This window comes from Aulonocara sp. 'chitande type north' Nkhata Bay, linkage group LG11 (assembly GCF_057382095.1).
Source record: "Aulonocara sp. 'chitande type north' Nkhata Bay isolate Kocher_YH1m ecotype deep benthic linkage group LG11, A_spYH_male_GT1.1, whole genome shotgun sequence".
NCBI classification, from domain to species: domain Eukaryota; kingdom Metazoa; phylum Chordata; class Actinopteri; order Cichliformes; family Cichlidae; genus Aulonocara; species Aulonocara sp. 'chitande type north' Nkhata Bay.
Window position 1 is genome coordinate 7777065 of NC_141354.1, and position 12430 is coordinate 7789494.

A 12430-nucleotide genomic window follows, 5' to 3' on the forward strand; every position below is an offset into this window, starting at 1 on the left:
TAAATAAAACTGAATTGAATTATAGAGGGTGGTATGATTATTGGGGTTTCTCTGCATTACTGTGGGGTCTTGTTGTTGTGATTTGGTATTATATAAATAAAAATGATTTACGAAAAGTCTCAGAGATGGACACTTTCAAAACTGGACATATTTTGGGTTGGGGGAAGACAGCCGATTCCATTTTGGATATGGGTTTTAACGTCCGTATAAGCTAACAAATATATGGTGTAGAACACATTCACATTTTTAGCTCACACGGTCATCTTTGTTGTTAAAATAAAGATTCCCTGCAGGACACCATACGGACAAGAGTCATACTATCAGTCTCAATCGTGATGCATCCCGTTTGTGACAGCGGGACCTGTGATCATGACTGGAAAGTTTGTCTTTGTAGTTGAACAGGACCAACAACATGGCCACAAACTCACTGTCAGTGAAAGCAGACGATCATTCAATTTAACTGAACCTCTTGAACCATTGTGGAGACCTCATGGTTCAATAGATGTCAGCCAGACTCATGCAGTTTGTGATTATACATTTCTGTCTGCGGTGATAAGGAACAATAGCTTACTGACAAACTGGAAATCTCTATCCATATTTGACAAGCAAATATGGACCCAAATACAGGTAAGAAGTGTACAGAATCACTGCGATCTCTGGTAGATGTAATGGTATAGAGTACAACAGATCATTGTGCATTGTGTGATTCATCACACATTAGTAAAACTTAGACAACTAACTTTAACTTTATTCAATCCACAGGTTCTATACTGGACTCGGCAGCTTACGTGCGTACGTTGGTGGGGCAGGTTGTAAACTATTTGCCCCTCCATGAGCTAAAGTGCTCCCAATGGCATCCTGCCTGGCAGCTCCACCACCAGAGTGTGTTTTTGTGGACAGTTTAATAAGACACACATTGTAAAGTGCACAGTTGAATATACAAGTGCAGACCATTTACCATTTTAATATTAAGACAGCATTCTTTCTAAAGCAAAACAGTTTGAATCTAACTGCCTCCTTGTGTGTGTTTTCATGTGTGGCTCTACTGATGAGAGAATGGATTGATTCAGCTGAGGTCAGGCATACCAAATGGAATAGTGCTCCTCTCGTGTGCTTTATGAAATAAAATTCACTTTCTAGAGTCAATACAGAACACAGCAGAGCAATACAGACTCGGCAACCCCCCCGCCCCCACCCCATCTCTTTTTCGTCTTCTTCCCTCTTTTCACTTCTGTCTTGCGTTCTCCTTTCTTTCCTCCCACCCACACCACCCTCTTTTCCCTCTCTCTTCTTTCTCTGTGCTGAAGCACCACTTGGGGAGTTCAGCTCAAGGCGAATATTGGAAAATGAAAAGAAGCTCCTGACTCGTCGAGGTAAAACTCTTTTGGGCGACACAAAGACTGAGTGTAACCAAAGATACCAACAACTTAGCAACTCCCACTCACAAGACACACTTTTATATCTTTGTGTAACCTTTCAGCACTGCTTATGGTAGTGGCTTTCCCTGGGTGGGGGGCAAAAGTCAGATGGAGATTGCTATGACGTTCTGCATCGCCCAAGTCTTTGGACAGCTTTGAGGTTTCCAAGTACAGTCTTGTTTCTTTTTAGAATCTGCAGTATACTCCAGATAAAAACTGGGAGAAAATAATCTATCGCCGGATGGAGATGCAGTATGACTATGTATGACAAAGAAAACTGCTGAGAGGGCATGCCTGCCTAAGGACTAACACGCATATAGACACACTCTTTACTCCAGCACAGACATTCAACCACACTAGCAGACATTTTCTCTAGCAACAGTCCAATGCTCACATATTAATGGGGGGGGATACAGTCCCACCCACCAGCTCACACACACATACAGACGCAATTCATCATGGGAAGCAAGTTTCTTATGAAGAACCATAAACTCTTCCCATTAGGATTCTTATCTTGTGAAAATATAATAGCTGTAAATGAGCAGCCTGAGGTGCTCAAACTGGTCGGGGACTACGGGTTTATGGAAAGAATCGTTATTACAGCTACAAAAGCACCGAGTCTTCCCACCAGTTTAAGACATTAGAAGGTGTAGCTTTGAAGGATCTCGTTTAAAAGACAAAAGAAACGAGTCTCGTGATAATGGGGAGAATTCTTGCCAGGTACCCTTTATGAATCCTTGCCCGGTGCAGACCTTGGTGTAGGTGATCAGCCAGGTTAATCTGGCAGACAGATGGGGTGGGCTGTAGGGAAAGCAGGGGCCATGTACTGCGATAGTGCTGGGACGGCGCTGGGCTGGGCCAAGCCGGATGCTGTGACTATGACCTATATTAATAATTCACACACACAGGATTTCCATGCTGCACAGAGCAGGATCCCTAATCATCGTTAGCACGTCTAGCCAGGAGACACGTTAGCTTCCAGTTATATGCCAAGAATGAAAAAGAGAGAAAGTGTGCCACGTGTCTAAATTAAACCTATAACCTCCACCTACAGGGAATTCAAAGGAATAGATTTGTGTGGTCAGTGTGCAAAATTCAAAACGTGAACACAAATGGCCCCTTAAAATCCGAGTGTAATACTTTCAGTTGGTCTACATGATATATTTATCTTCTTGGCTGATCTATTATTTCCATGACAACCGGTTTCAGCATGAACACCAACTAGTTATTTTCACATCAGTTTAAGTTTGATAGGAGCATCTTTATAAATCAGCACTGGAGATAATGCTCACAAATGCCTGTTCTGTCAGTGGAAGGGCTTTGATATTAATAGGTAAGGTGTGGGCACTCGTGGAGCTGTGTGTTCCAGCACAGAGGTCTATTCAACACCTGGTCTGCATAGCGTGTTCCTCTGTATTTTTCTTGCTCTTCCCTATCTGTCGTTAATAAAAATAAAAATAAAAACAAACAAACAAAAACAAAAACACAACAAGTCTTTCTTAAAGCTCAAACAGGAATTTGCAGGGGACTATTTTCAAGACAAATTCATCTACATTTGGAGTTCCAGCGTGCATTTCATGCAGTGCGAGTGTATGCAGGAATAAATGATCCGCCCCTTTCCTCGAGGAAAACCAAAATACATCCTATACGTCTACATAAGCTTGCAGGCTAGACTGCAAATGGAAACAGATGATGCTGCTAAGAAAACTTAGTTATCAAGACAATGGCAGTCGAAAACACTTTGCATGACAAGCATCAGATACATCTGGGACCTCCAGCGAGCCTGCACGGAGGGAGGGGAGGAAATGATGAAGAGAGAGAGGGAGAGAAACTGAGAAATGCTGTGTTATGGCTGGGGGTTGGGAGTCAGAGAGGTATGGCAGGCCAGACTAGACACTCTCCATCTCCCTCTGACCCCCTGTCTGAGTCTGTGGCTGTGTTAGCCAGTGAGCAAGTGTCCCCCCGCCTTCTCCCCAGCCACACAATAGAACAGGCCCTGTGCCTGATTGGGGTCAGCTGGTGGCTGCCGAGGGGGAGAAGCAGAGGAGGAGGAGGCGGGGGTGCTAGGTATCAGACACCGCTGTCTGACTTGTGTGTCTGGACTGAGAGAAAAGGGACCAAAAATCAGACAGCCCTCTGAATCGCTAATGAAGAGCAGAGGAGCACAGAAGCAGTGAGGGAGGAGAGGAGGACGCAGAGAAGGATCTGGGCAACCAGATGCTTCTTTTTTTTGTCTCCCACACACATCCTGTACCACTTAACTCCCGGCTGGGAGGTTAAACTGGGTTAAAATGTTAAAAAATAAAAAATGAAGTGAAACACCCCACAGACATCACTTGCGCAAAAGAGATTCTTGAGTTGTAAGAAAGTACAGCTGTGTGATCTGTGGATCTATCATGGACCATCAAGTTAATACCAACTACTAACATACATACAGAAAAAGGAACAGTCACATTTACGTAACTACAGAGATTTTTCTATCCCTTTCTTTCTTCTCCATTTCATCTTTTGTTTCCCAGTCTTCCATAATCTTTAGAATTTCCTGTGATAAGGTCAGATCCATGGGCCTTATTAGGGCACAGCCAGTGGCCCAGCTGGCACAGGCTGTGGATTTACCCCCAGGCAGATCAGTGGGATACGTTACAGACAGCGAAGCTGAGGGCGAACAAGAGTGTTTGAGAGTACGCCCAAGACTTCTCTGAACACGCTGGTCACGAATATGTCTCAATAACAGGAATCTGTAGTTACTGGCACATACTAGCAACAGTGTCAACAAAAACCAAAAACCACCCACCCCCCCAACACAAACACAAAAAAACAACAACATGTGATTTAGAGGCTTATTAAAAGACATAATGGGTCATTTAAAAATGAGATCATAAAACAACATCGACCATCACAGGGATAATGGTCAACATGGGTGCACACAGAACTCTAACTGCACTAACTGCCTCTCTGTTCCTCCAAGAACCTTATAAAAATAATACAATCTTTTAAAATAAGATAATAATGGATTAACTGAAAAACAGTCAGGACACCTCCTGGCGTTCTTCACATTGTGGCTAAACAGAGGTATATGTTGCACTGAGCCAAACCCCGGTGGTGCTAAACAACATGCTGCAACACTCGCCAATTACTACATATGACAACTGTTGTATTCAGGCAATTAAAAGCAAAAAAAAAAAAAAAGACCTACTTATGGTCACAGAAGGAGCCCCTTCACTCACACAATCAGTGTCTTGCTGCGGTAGAAAATGTCAACTTTTGGGTGTGTGAGTACACAGGCGTGTTAGATGTCCCTCTAAAACCAAAATATACCTATTGTACTGAAATCTATATGGATGTCAAATTCCCTGCCAAAACAATGCGAATGCTGACACCTGACAGGAAGTGTCAGACTTTTTAAAGTAGGAGTGAAGGACAGAAGACCCTCTGGAACCGTCGGCAGCCTCCCATCTGAGCTGTGTCTACCTACCATTCAGCCATTAAAACGACAGTTTTAAGAAAACTGACAGTAAGGTGAATGTCTAAGTACAAACAAGGAGCTCATTTTTTGACAAATGTTTTTCCATGGGACTTTTCTGATGTTTGTTTGTGGACAGCTTGGTATTCTTACCTGTATTTGTCTGATTATCATGTATTGCTAACATCAGGTTAGAAAGGCCGAAAGTCATCAGCACTGCACAGAGTTTAACTTGTTAACTGTGCAAAAATCACAGCTCAATTTTTTTTTAGGATAAATGGCAACAAATGCAACAGGTGAGACGTCAAGAACTCTTTGAATAACAGAATGATTCAACGTTAGCAAGTTTTTAGGAAGCTTAATAAGTCTGTTTTAGACATATCATTATGAAAAATGGATGTCTGACTTTGTGACTCAGATCCATCCTTGAGACACCCTCAACCAGGCAGGAGCACCAACCAGCACATAAAACTAATGTAAGCAGCCGTGTTGACACACAAACTTTGGACACCTAAGAGAATCGATGTGGGTATAATTATTTGCCATATTTATATTTATCACCATTTAACCAGCCTTCAGACAGCTCTTTCTGACAATATTGCAGTATAATCCACCAGACTTCACTGACGAAAGCAGTCATTTCAATTCGACTGCTGCCTCAGTTTGGTTTAGTCCCTGACCTCAGAGCAAAGAGAGTTTGAATTACTACATGGATGTAAACCAGGGCTGCCCAATCCCGGTCCTCGAGAGCTACCGTCCTGCAGCTTTTAGATGCATCCCTACTCCAACACAGCTGAATCAAATGGTGTGATTACCTCTTCAGCATGCCATCATGTTTGGCAAAGGCCTGATAACAAGCCATTCATTTGATTCAGGTGTGTGGGAACAAGGATGCATCTAAAAGCTGCAGGACGGTAGCTCTCGAGGACCGGGATTGGGCACCCCTGATGTAAACCATACTCTGTATTTTTCTTCTGTACAGCAAAAGCTTTAAACAACTTTTTCCCCCTACGTATGTAGGAGTGCTCCTTGACACACGTAGAAAATATACAAAATGCTGCTTTATGCATCATCTTCTTCATCACAGATTAAAGTTCCAAATACATTAGCTAAACTTCAAAGAGCATGATGCAAAACACCACGTTGTACAGCTGTCAGCCCTTTTATTTTTATAATAGCTGAAACAGCATATATCCTGTCGAGGTCTTCCCTTCTGTTACAGACTATTTGAATATCAGGGAGTTATGAAAAGGCTAGGTTTTCTTTGTGATCATAAAAATGGTCGACCATGCATATCTGTCTTGCAGAAGAACTTTGTAAATGTTGTCTGAAGCACTAAAGTTCCCATAGTAAGTGTAGAGGCCTCGACTCCCCCCCCCCCACACACACTGGTGCCACCCCTGTGGAAACTTCAGCATGTAAGCCTCTCAGAATCCAAGGAAAACCCTGCAAACCACTTGAAGAGACATGTCATTACTCCACTGTCTGGGTGTTCCTGCTCACATAAACAAACGGATTACCCAAAATCTGACAAACAGCGGGTGGCACAGCATTTCAGTTGATGTTTTTTTTCCTTTCTTTTTTTTTTTCTTTAAATTTCAAGGCGGTAATCGCCACTTTGTTTCAAGTAAGGAGAGGAGACGAGATGTGCAGTCAGACATGGTTTCACAAAGGCTAATAGACATGCCAACCATCTCGTTTGTCTCGATGCTGGGAAAAACAGACCTGCAGCATGAGGGGGAAAAGGGGGCTACTGTCTGCCAGTGTGTGTCTGGAGTGCAGCGTCTTGTTTGACTGTAATAGGTCCCCGTTCGTGCCCGTAGACCTGGAGTCATAAGACACGCAGCAGACAGCAGGGCTGATTCATTCACCGAGCTCTTTAGCATCTCAGACAGTCGAACTGTGTGTAAATAGATGCTGACAGAGACAGCAGACTACTAACCGACCCCACCCCCACCACCACACACACTTGATGGATGGTCTGTCTTCAAACACACTACGACTACTAATCTGCCCTAGTCCCAAGGGCATTTTGGGAACTAGGGGAGGAGGTCTGGAGTGTGTGTATACGTGTGTTGGGGGTGCAGAAACTAGACACAAAGGGCGTCCCAGCAGCCAGCAACTAACTTGTGAAAGGAGCAGCGAAGGTGCTGCTGGGACGAGTGGAAGGAGGAAGTCGAGGATTGACCTTTTCAGCAGCTTTGGGCTGGGGAGGTTGCCTCCTGAACTTGACCTGTTCAGCTGAAGAAAGACAAGCTGCAGCTCCAGGGCTGCATTTTCCAGTGTCTGGAGCGTCAAGGGTTGTCAGTTTGATTCCAAAACCACAGGGTTACAGAGTCGGGAGATAAGAATGTTGTTGAGCGTGGTCAAGCTGATTTAAGGCCGAAAACTGCAGAAAACAAACCAAAAAAAGCAAAGCAAAAAAAAAAAAAAAAGCGTAACAAATCATACCCCTGCTGCGCTAACATGACATATTAAATATTTTATAACATGGACTCTAACAAGAGGCTCTGTAACGTGGAGACCGAGACGCTCAACCCAAACAAACAAGAGCTGTCACACGTCAGCGACAAAGCTGCTTTACCGCTGTAGCGCACTGCAAACAATCAAACTTGCTTTAAAAAAAAAAATTTAAAAAAAAAATTGCTGTTCGTAATATTCATGCCATGTTTGTAAAACAGTGTGCTAGGACAGCGGTCCCCAAACCCCGGGCCTCGGACCGGTACCGGTCCGTGAGAGTTGAGGCTCAGGTGTGAAATGTATGGTTTTCAGGGTTTTTATCGGTTTTCAGCGTTATTTTGTTATCGTTTTTATCGTTAACTCTGTTTTCCTGGGTCTTTTCACGTGTGTTATGAATAAATCTTCTTTTTTCGGTACCGGTACTAGTTTTATTTTGTTGTATTTATCCGCGACACCTTAAAAGCCGGTCCGTGAAAATATTGTCGGGCATAAACCGGTCCGTGGCGCAAAAAAGGTTGGGGACCGCTGTGCTAGGAAACCAATGAATGCTAACAACCTGAAAGGGGACTTACTTCTAAAAAACAACAAGCTAAAAGTGAGTAAAAAACAAAACCCAGTTCTAACTCCAACACTAGGTGAGTGACCTGGTGGCAGTTAAGAGACTTCAACAGAGTGTTGAAAAAAAAAAAAAACAATATTAGAGCCATCTCTATTAGTTTATACTCTGCTAATATATTATCCTGATTACTATTCTAAGTCTAATTCAAGTCCAATTCAAATTCAGTGAAAGATGCACATTATAGCCAGTTATCACAAAAGACAAAGAGCTGCAAATCCTTTTACGTGAGATGCTGCAAAAAAAAAAAAAAAAAAATAGCTTCCTGCAGATTTATATTATATGACATATAAATATATAAATTTTGACTAATGCTCAAGCAATTGGTCAAACCTACATCAAACGTCTTTACATTTTCACAGCGGCTTTGCCCGAAGGTGAGCTAATGTTACTCTCAGGTCTGCTGGTGTGTCTGGAGATCAGCTCTGTGGTGTAGAAACTGGGTCTGGGGACCCCTCGTCACCAGCTCTGTACCAAAAGACAAGGAGCTCTTTCTTAACGCCTGCAAGTTGAGCACTGCTGTTCTACTGCTACACCCCTCAGCTCAGGAGAGGTGGCAGACTAAATAAGTCCCCATTGAGAGACACTTACCAAGTGCAGAAATTCCCTGTGAAATTAATTACAAGAGCAGTGATCGCAAAATAAATCTGTTTGTGGGGGGGGGTCTTTTTTTTTTTTTTAATGCTGTTGTTTGGTTGTCCTCGCCACTCCCCTCCCCAAGGTCCCTGACTTTCTATGTTAGAATTCATTAATAACATGCCTAAAAAAATAAAAAATAAAAAAAATAAACTAATTCCAAATCAAAAACACCTCTACAAACAAACCCCCCCATAAAACAAAAAAACCCTAACCCCAAACACACAACAAAGAGCTTAGTGAGAGATTGGATTGGCTGTCTGGCTGCAGACTGCAGGGTAAATATTGGCTGAGCCTGAGAGTGCCTGTCTGTGTGCGTGTCTGTGTGTATACATCTGTAAATGTGTGCGTGCGTGTGCCCATGTGTACATTTTTGCGTGTGCGTTTGAGGGAGAGTCAACAAGTAGCCGTGTGCGTGTTTGGCCTGAGGTAGTTGACAGATGACCCCGCTGCCACCTACACACTAACACCACTCACACACAGGATTACAGATCAGGCCATTTACATCCGTCTGGCTGGCTTGCCCCCGCTGCAGGCTAACTGTTACATACACACAGCGCAGACGGTCACTTAAGTCTCCGATACAGGGACCAGGACATTCCCCAGAGACAGATGTGTGTTTGTGCATGCTTCTTAAGAACCAGGAGGATGATTCTAGGAATATTCTACACAAGGGTTTGTATTTTGTATTTTGAGTTTTATTTTCGACACATTTGGTCGCAATATAGTTACTGTGTACTGTATAAGCCAGGCTAAAGGATCGATAATTGCGACGCAATTGCTTTTTCAGTCCAAACATAAGAAAGACTGTTAGGTACAGGCTCACAATCATCTATTGGTCCCCGGCATCTCCTCAACCAATGACATCACTCAGGTTTGGAAAAACAAGGAAGCTACAACTGGTTGTATTGTGGCGTCTGCCATGTTACTCGGTCAACTCATTATCATGCTTGCGTCTGACTCTTACCTAATTGAATGATGCTAGGGGTGCAACAATACTCGTATCAATATTGAACTGTTCGATACAGTGCTTTTGGTTCGGTACGCATATGTATCAAACGATACAAAATGTTTTATTTATTTTATCAACTTTTCTTCTGACGATGCTGTCTGTGTTGAGCGCTCAGTGGATCTGCGTTCGACTGATCTGCCTAGGCTGCACTGTCGAGTGCAGATCCACTGAGCGCAGCGCAAGCTAGCAAGACAGAAGCTAAGCTCGTTGCAACATGGCAACTGCCTCAACGCTACCCGAAATTGAACCTCCCCCACCCTCATTCAGATCTGGCGTTTGGAACTATTTTGGGTTTCATGTGAAGTATGACCCTGATGGTAAGTGCGTCATGGACAAAAGTAAAACAGTATGTTGGATGTGCCACGCAATGCTCAATTGGTGGGAACTAGTGCGTTAGCGCAGTGAGCTTGTTAACGTGTTGACGCCGTCCAGCCCCATGCACGGGGCGATCTGCGGTAACTCGTTAACGGAGATTTGCTGCGTTATGGCGTTAATGTCATTTTAACGAGATTAACGCTGACAGCACTAGTGGGAACACAATGAATATGACTGCACATTTACTCCGACATCATCCTAGTGCAAAGACAAGTGGAAGCAGACAAAAACAACAAGCACGCATGCTACAAACTTTACCCGAGTCATTAGCACATGATTCTCCTTATGGGGACCTGATATGTTTAATATGCTGCTGAGAATATAGCCCAGAAGAAGCGTATAGTATAGCTTTTATTTTGGAAAGAGACATTTCTCTGTAATAAACTCTCTTTTCCAAAGATGAGTGATTTCTCGATCAGATTTATTTATTTATTTTTATTATTTTGTTGTTTCAGCAACATTAAATTTAAAAACTGTTCTTTTGAGTTAAAATATATTTATAATTTTAATAAATGACAAATTAAAAAGGCATGAACATTTTTTTGTATCGAAAAAATATCGAAAGTATTGAACCGAACCGTGAATTTTGTGTATCGTTGCACCCCTAATGATGCCATTATGCAGCAGCTGATCTGCAGCCTTGTCCCAAAATACAATCTTACTTTTCTAATCAGTTTTCCTGATTTAACCATTTTCAATCCAGATTACAGAACCAACCACTGCATTACTATTGAGACATTTCCCAAGGTTTTGTAGAAACACAGTTTGCACTAGGTTCAAGTAGAATGATCTAAGGCAGCTGACATATAGTATTTCCCCTGATAATAGCAGTAAGAGACAATATCTGATTAAATGACTTAAGAGTGTAATATGTTTGCCGAACACATGTTTGCAGTGTGACCCTGCAGGGACGACACCTTCAAAAGAAAAGGTGAGCCACTATCCAGTTAAAGCTTTTATCTCTCAGCCTCTTTAGCCGGGCAGCTAACTGTAGGTTAAAGCTAAAGGATGCGCAATGACTGGTGCTGCTGTGTGAAAACAGAACTTTAAAATACCATGCCTACTATACGAGATAAATGCACCACACAATGAATCCAAGCACAGCAACAGCTAGGAGACTAACACTTGTTAAGAGGTCTCTGCCTTTCAAATCCTACATGTGAATCCCAGTGTAGGCTGAGGTTCGGTTCCTGGCCATGACACACTGTCTGCGCTGTGATCCCTCTATGTTCCAAGTCCCTTTCAATTTTCCTCCTCGTCTGAATGAAAGAGGAAACACACCAGTGAGACGCCTGCTCCGCTTTATAAAAAAGGGGAGAGAGAGGAAAAAAAAAGAAAAGAGGCAGACTGTAGCTCTTTTCTGCAGCCAGAGAAATCATCAAAGCATGAGCTGCATTATTCAGCCTTGCCGAGTCTGCATGACAACACAGCCGACAAACAAGAGCTCTTTTCAAACCAGACGGCCACTACAGTAGAACACAGCTATTTCAAACCACTTGTGAATGGAGCTCCCTCCGACTAGTGAGACATTAAGACGAGAAGAAATGCACTGAAAATACCAGGCCAGCATTTATTCAAAGTTGTGTGAACCCACAATGCAGTTTGTTTGCTAGTTTAATACTTTGCAAGTGTCAATCAGAGCAACCATTCCACTTTTTCCCTCCTCTTGCTGCACTGCTCAGTCTGAGACAGTCCTCCTGGATTATCTAATTAGGCTCCGTGCTGTACCAGTCGATCTGTGCGTGCACCACTTCATGCCTGACTATGTGCTTTTCCTGGCTAGCAGTACCATGATGCCACAGAAAAACGAATGGAGGAACACCAGTCCGTCTGCCAGATAAGCGCACAGGCGCGCACACACACACTTACTTCTTGGTTGCAATGTGGCGTCAGCACAACCACACTCTGCTGCCAAATCTGAATCTAATATCCTGTGTTCACCTCATGTTGCCCGGCCCTGGCCTCGACCCCAGTGGAAATTACACATCAGTGTAACTCTGTCTGTCCTTCTGTCCGTACGTCTGTAGCTTGTCTGCGTGTCTGTCTGTCAATATATCTGCCTGTCTGGCTCTCCCGCATCTCTGTTTATATCTCTGTCGGTACTTGCCTGGCTGCCTGGTTGTGAATCTACCCGCCTTGTCTGCTATGTGCCCGTCTCCTGTTTATTTGTCTTCCTCTGTCTGTCTGTAGACCTGTCACACTGCATGGATACACTCACTGTGCGTCTGGCTGTCCTCTGGTGTTTCTACATGTCTGCCTGCTGTGCTTTTTTTTTTTGCTTTTTTCCTGAATGCTCAGTCATAAAGAGGAACATCTGCAGTGGATCTAGCAGGCAGCAGCATTAGAGCAGAGCTGATAATGATAGTTTCTCTTTGGGCCGCTCAGAAGGCAGACAGACATAACATACCATTCAAGCGTTTCCTGTCTGTGCTGACAGGCAAACTATTTAA

General features: G+C 43.3%; 1 protein-coding gene across 3 annotated transcripts in view; it reads right to left on the minus strand.

Annotated features, from left to right (window-relative positions):
• Positions 1-12430, minus strand: part of LOC147318421 (low-density lipoprotein receptor class A domain-containing protein 4-like) — a 270845-nt gene that overhangs the window by 23762 nt on the left and 234653 nt on the right. The gene's annotated exons all lie outside the window — the stretch shown is intronic.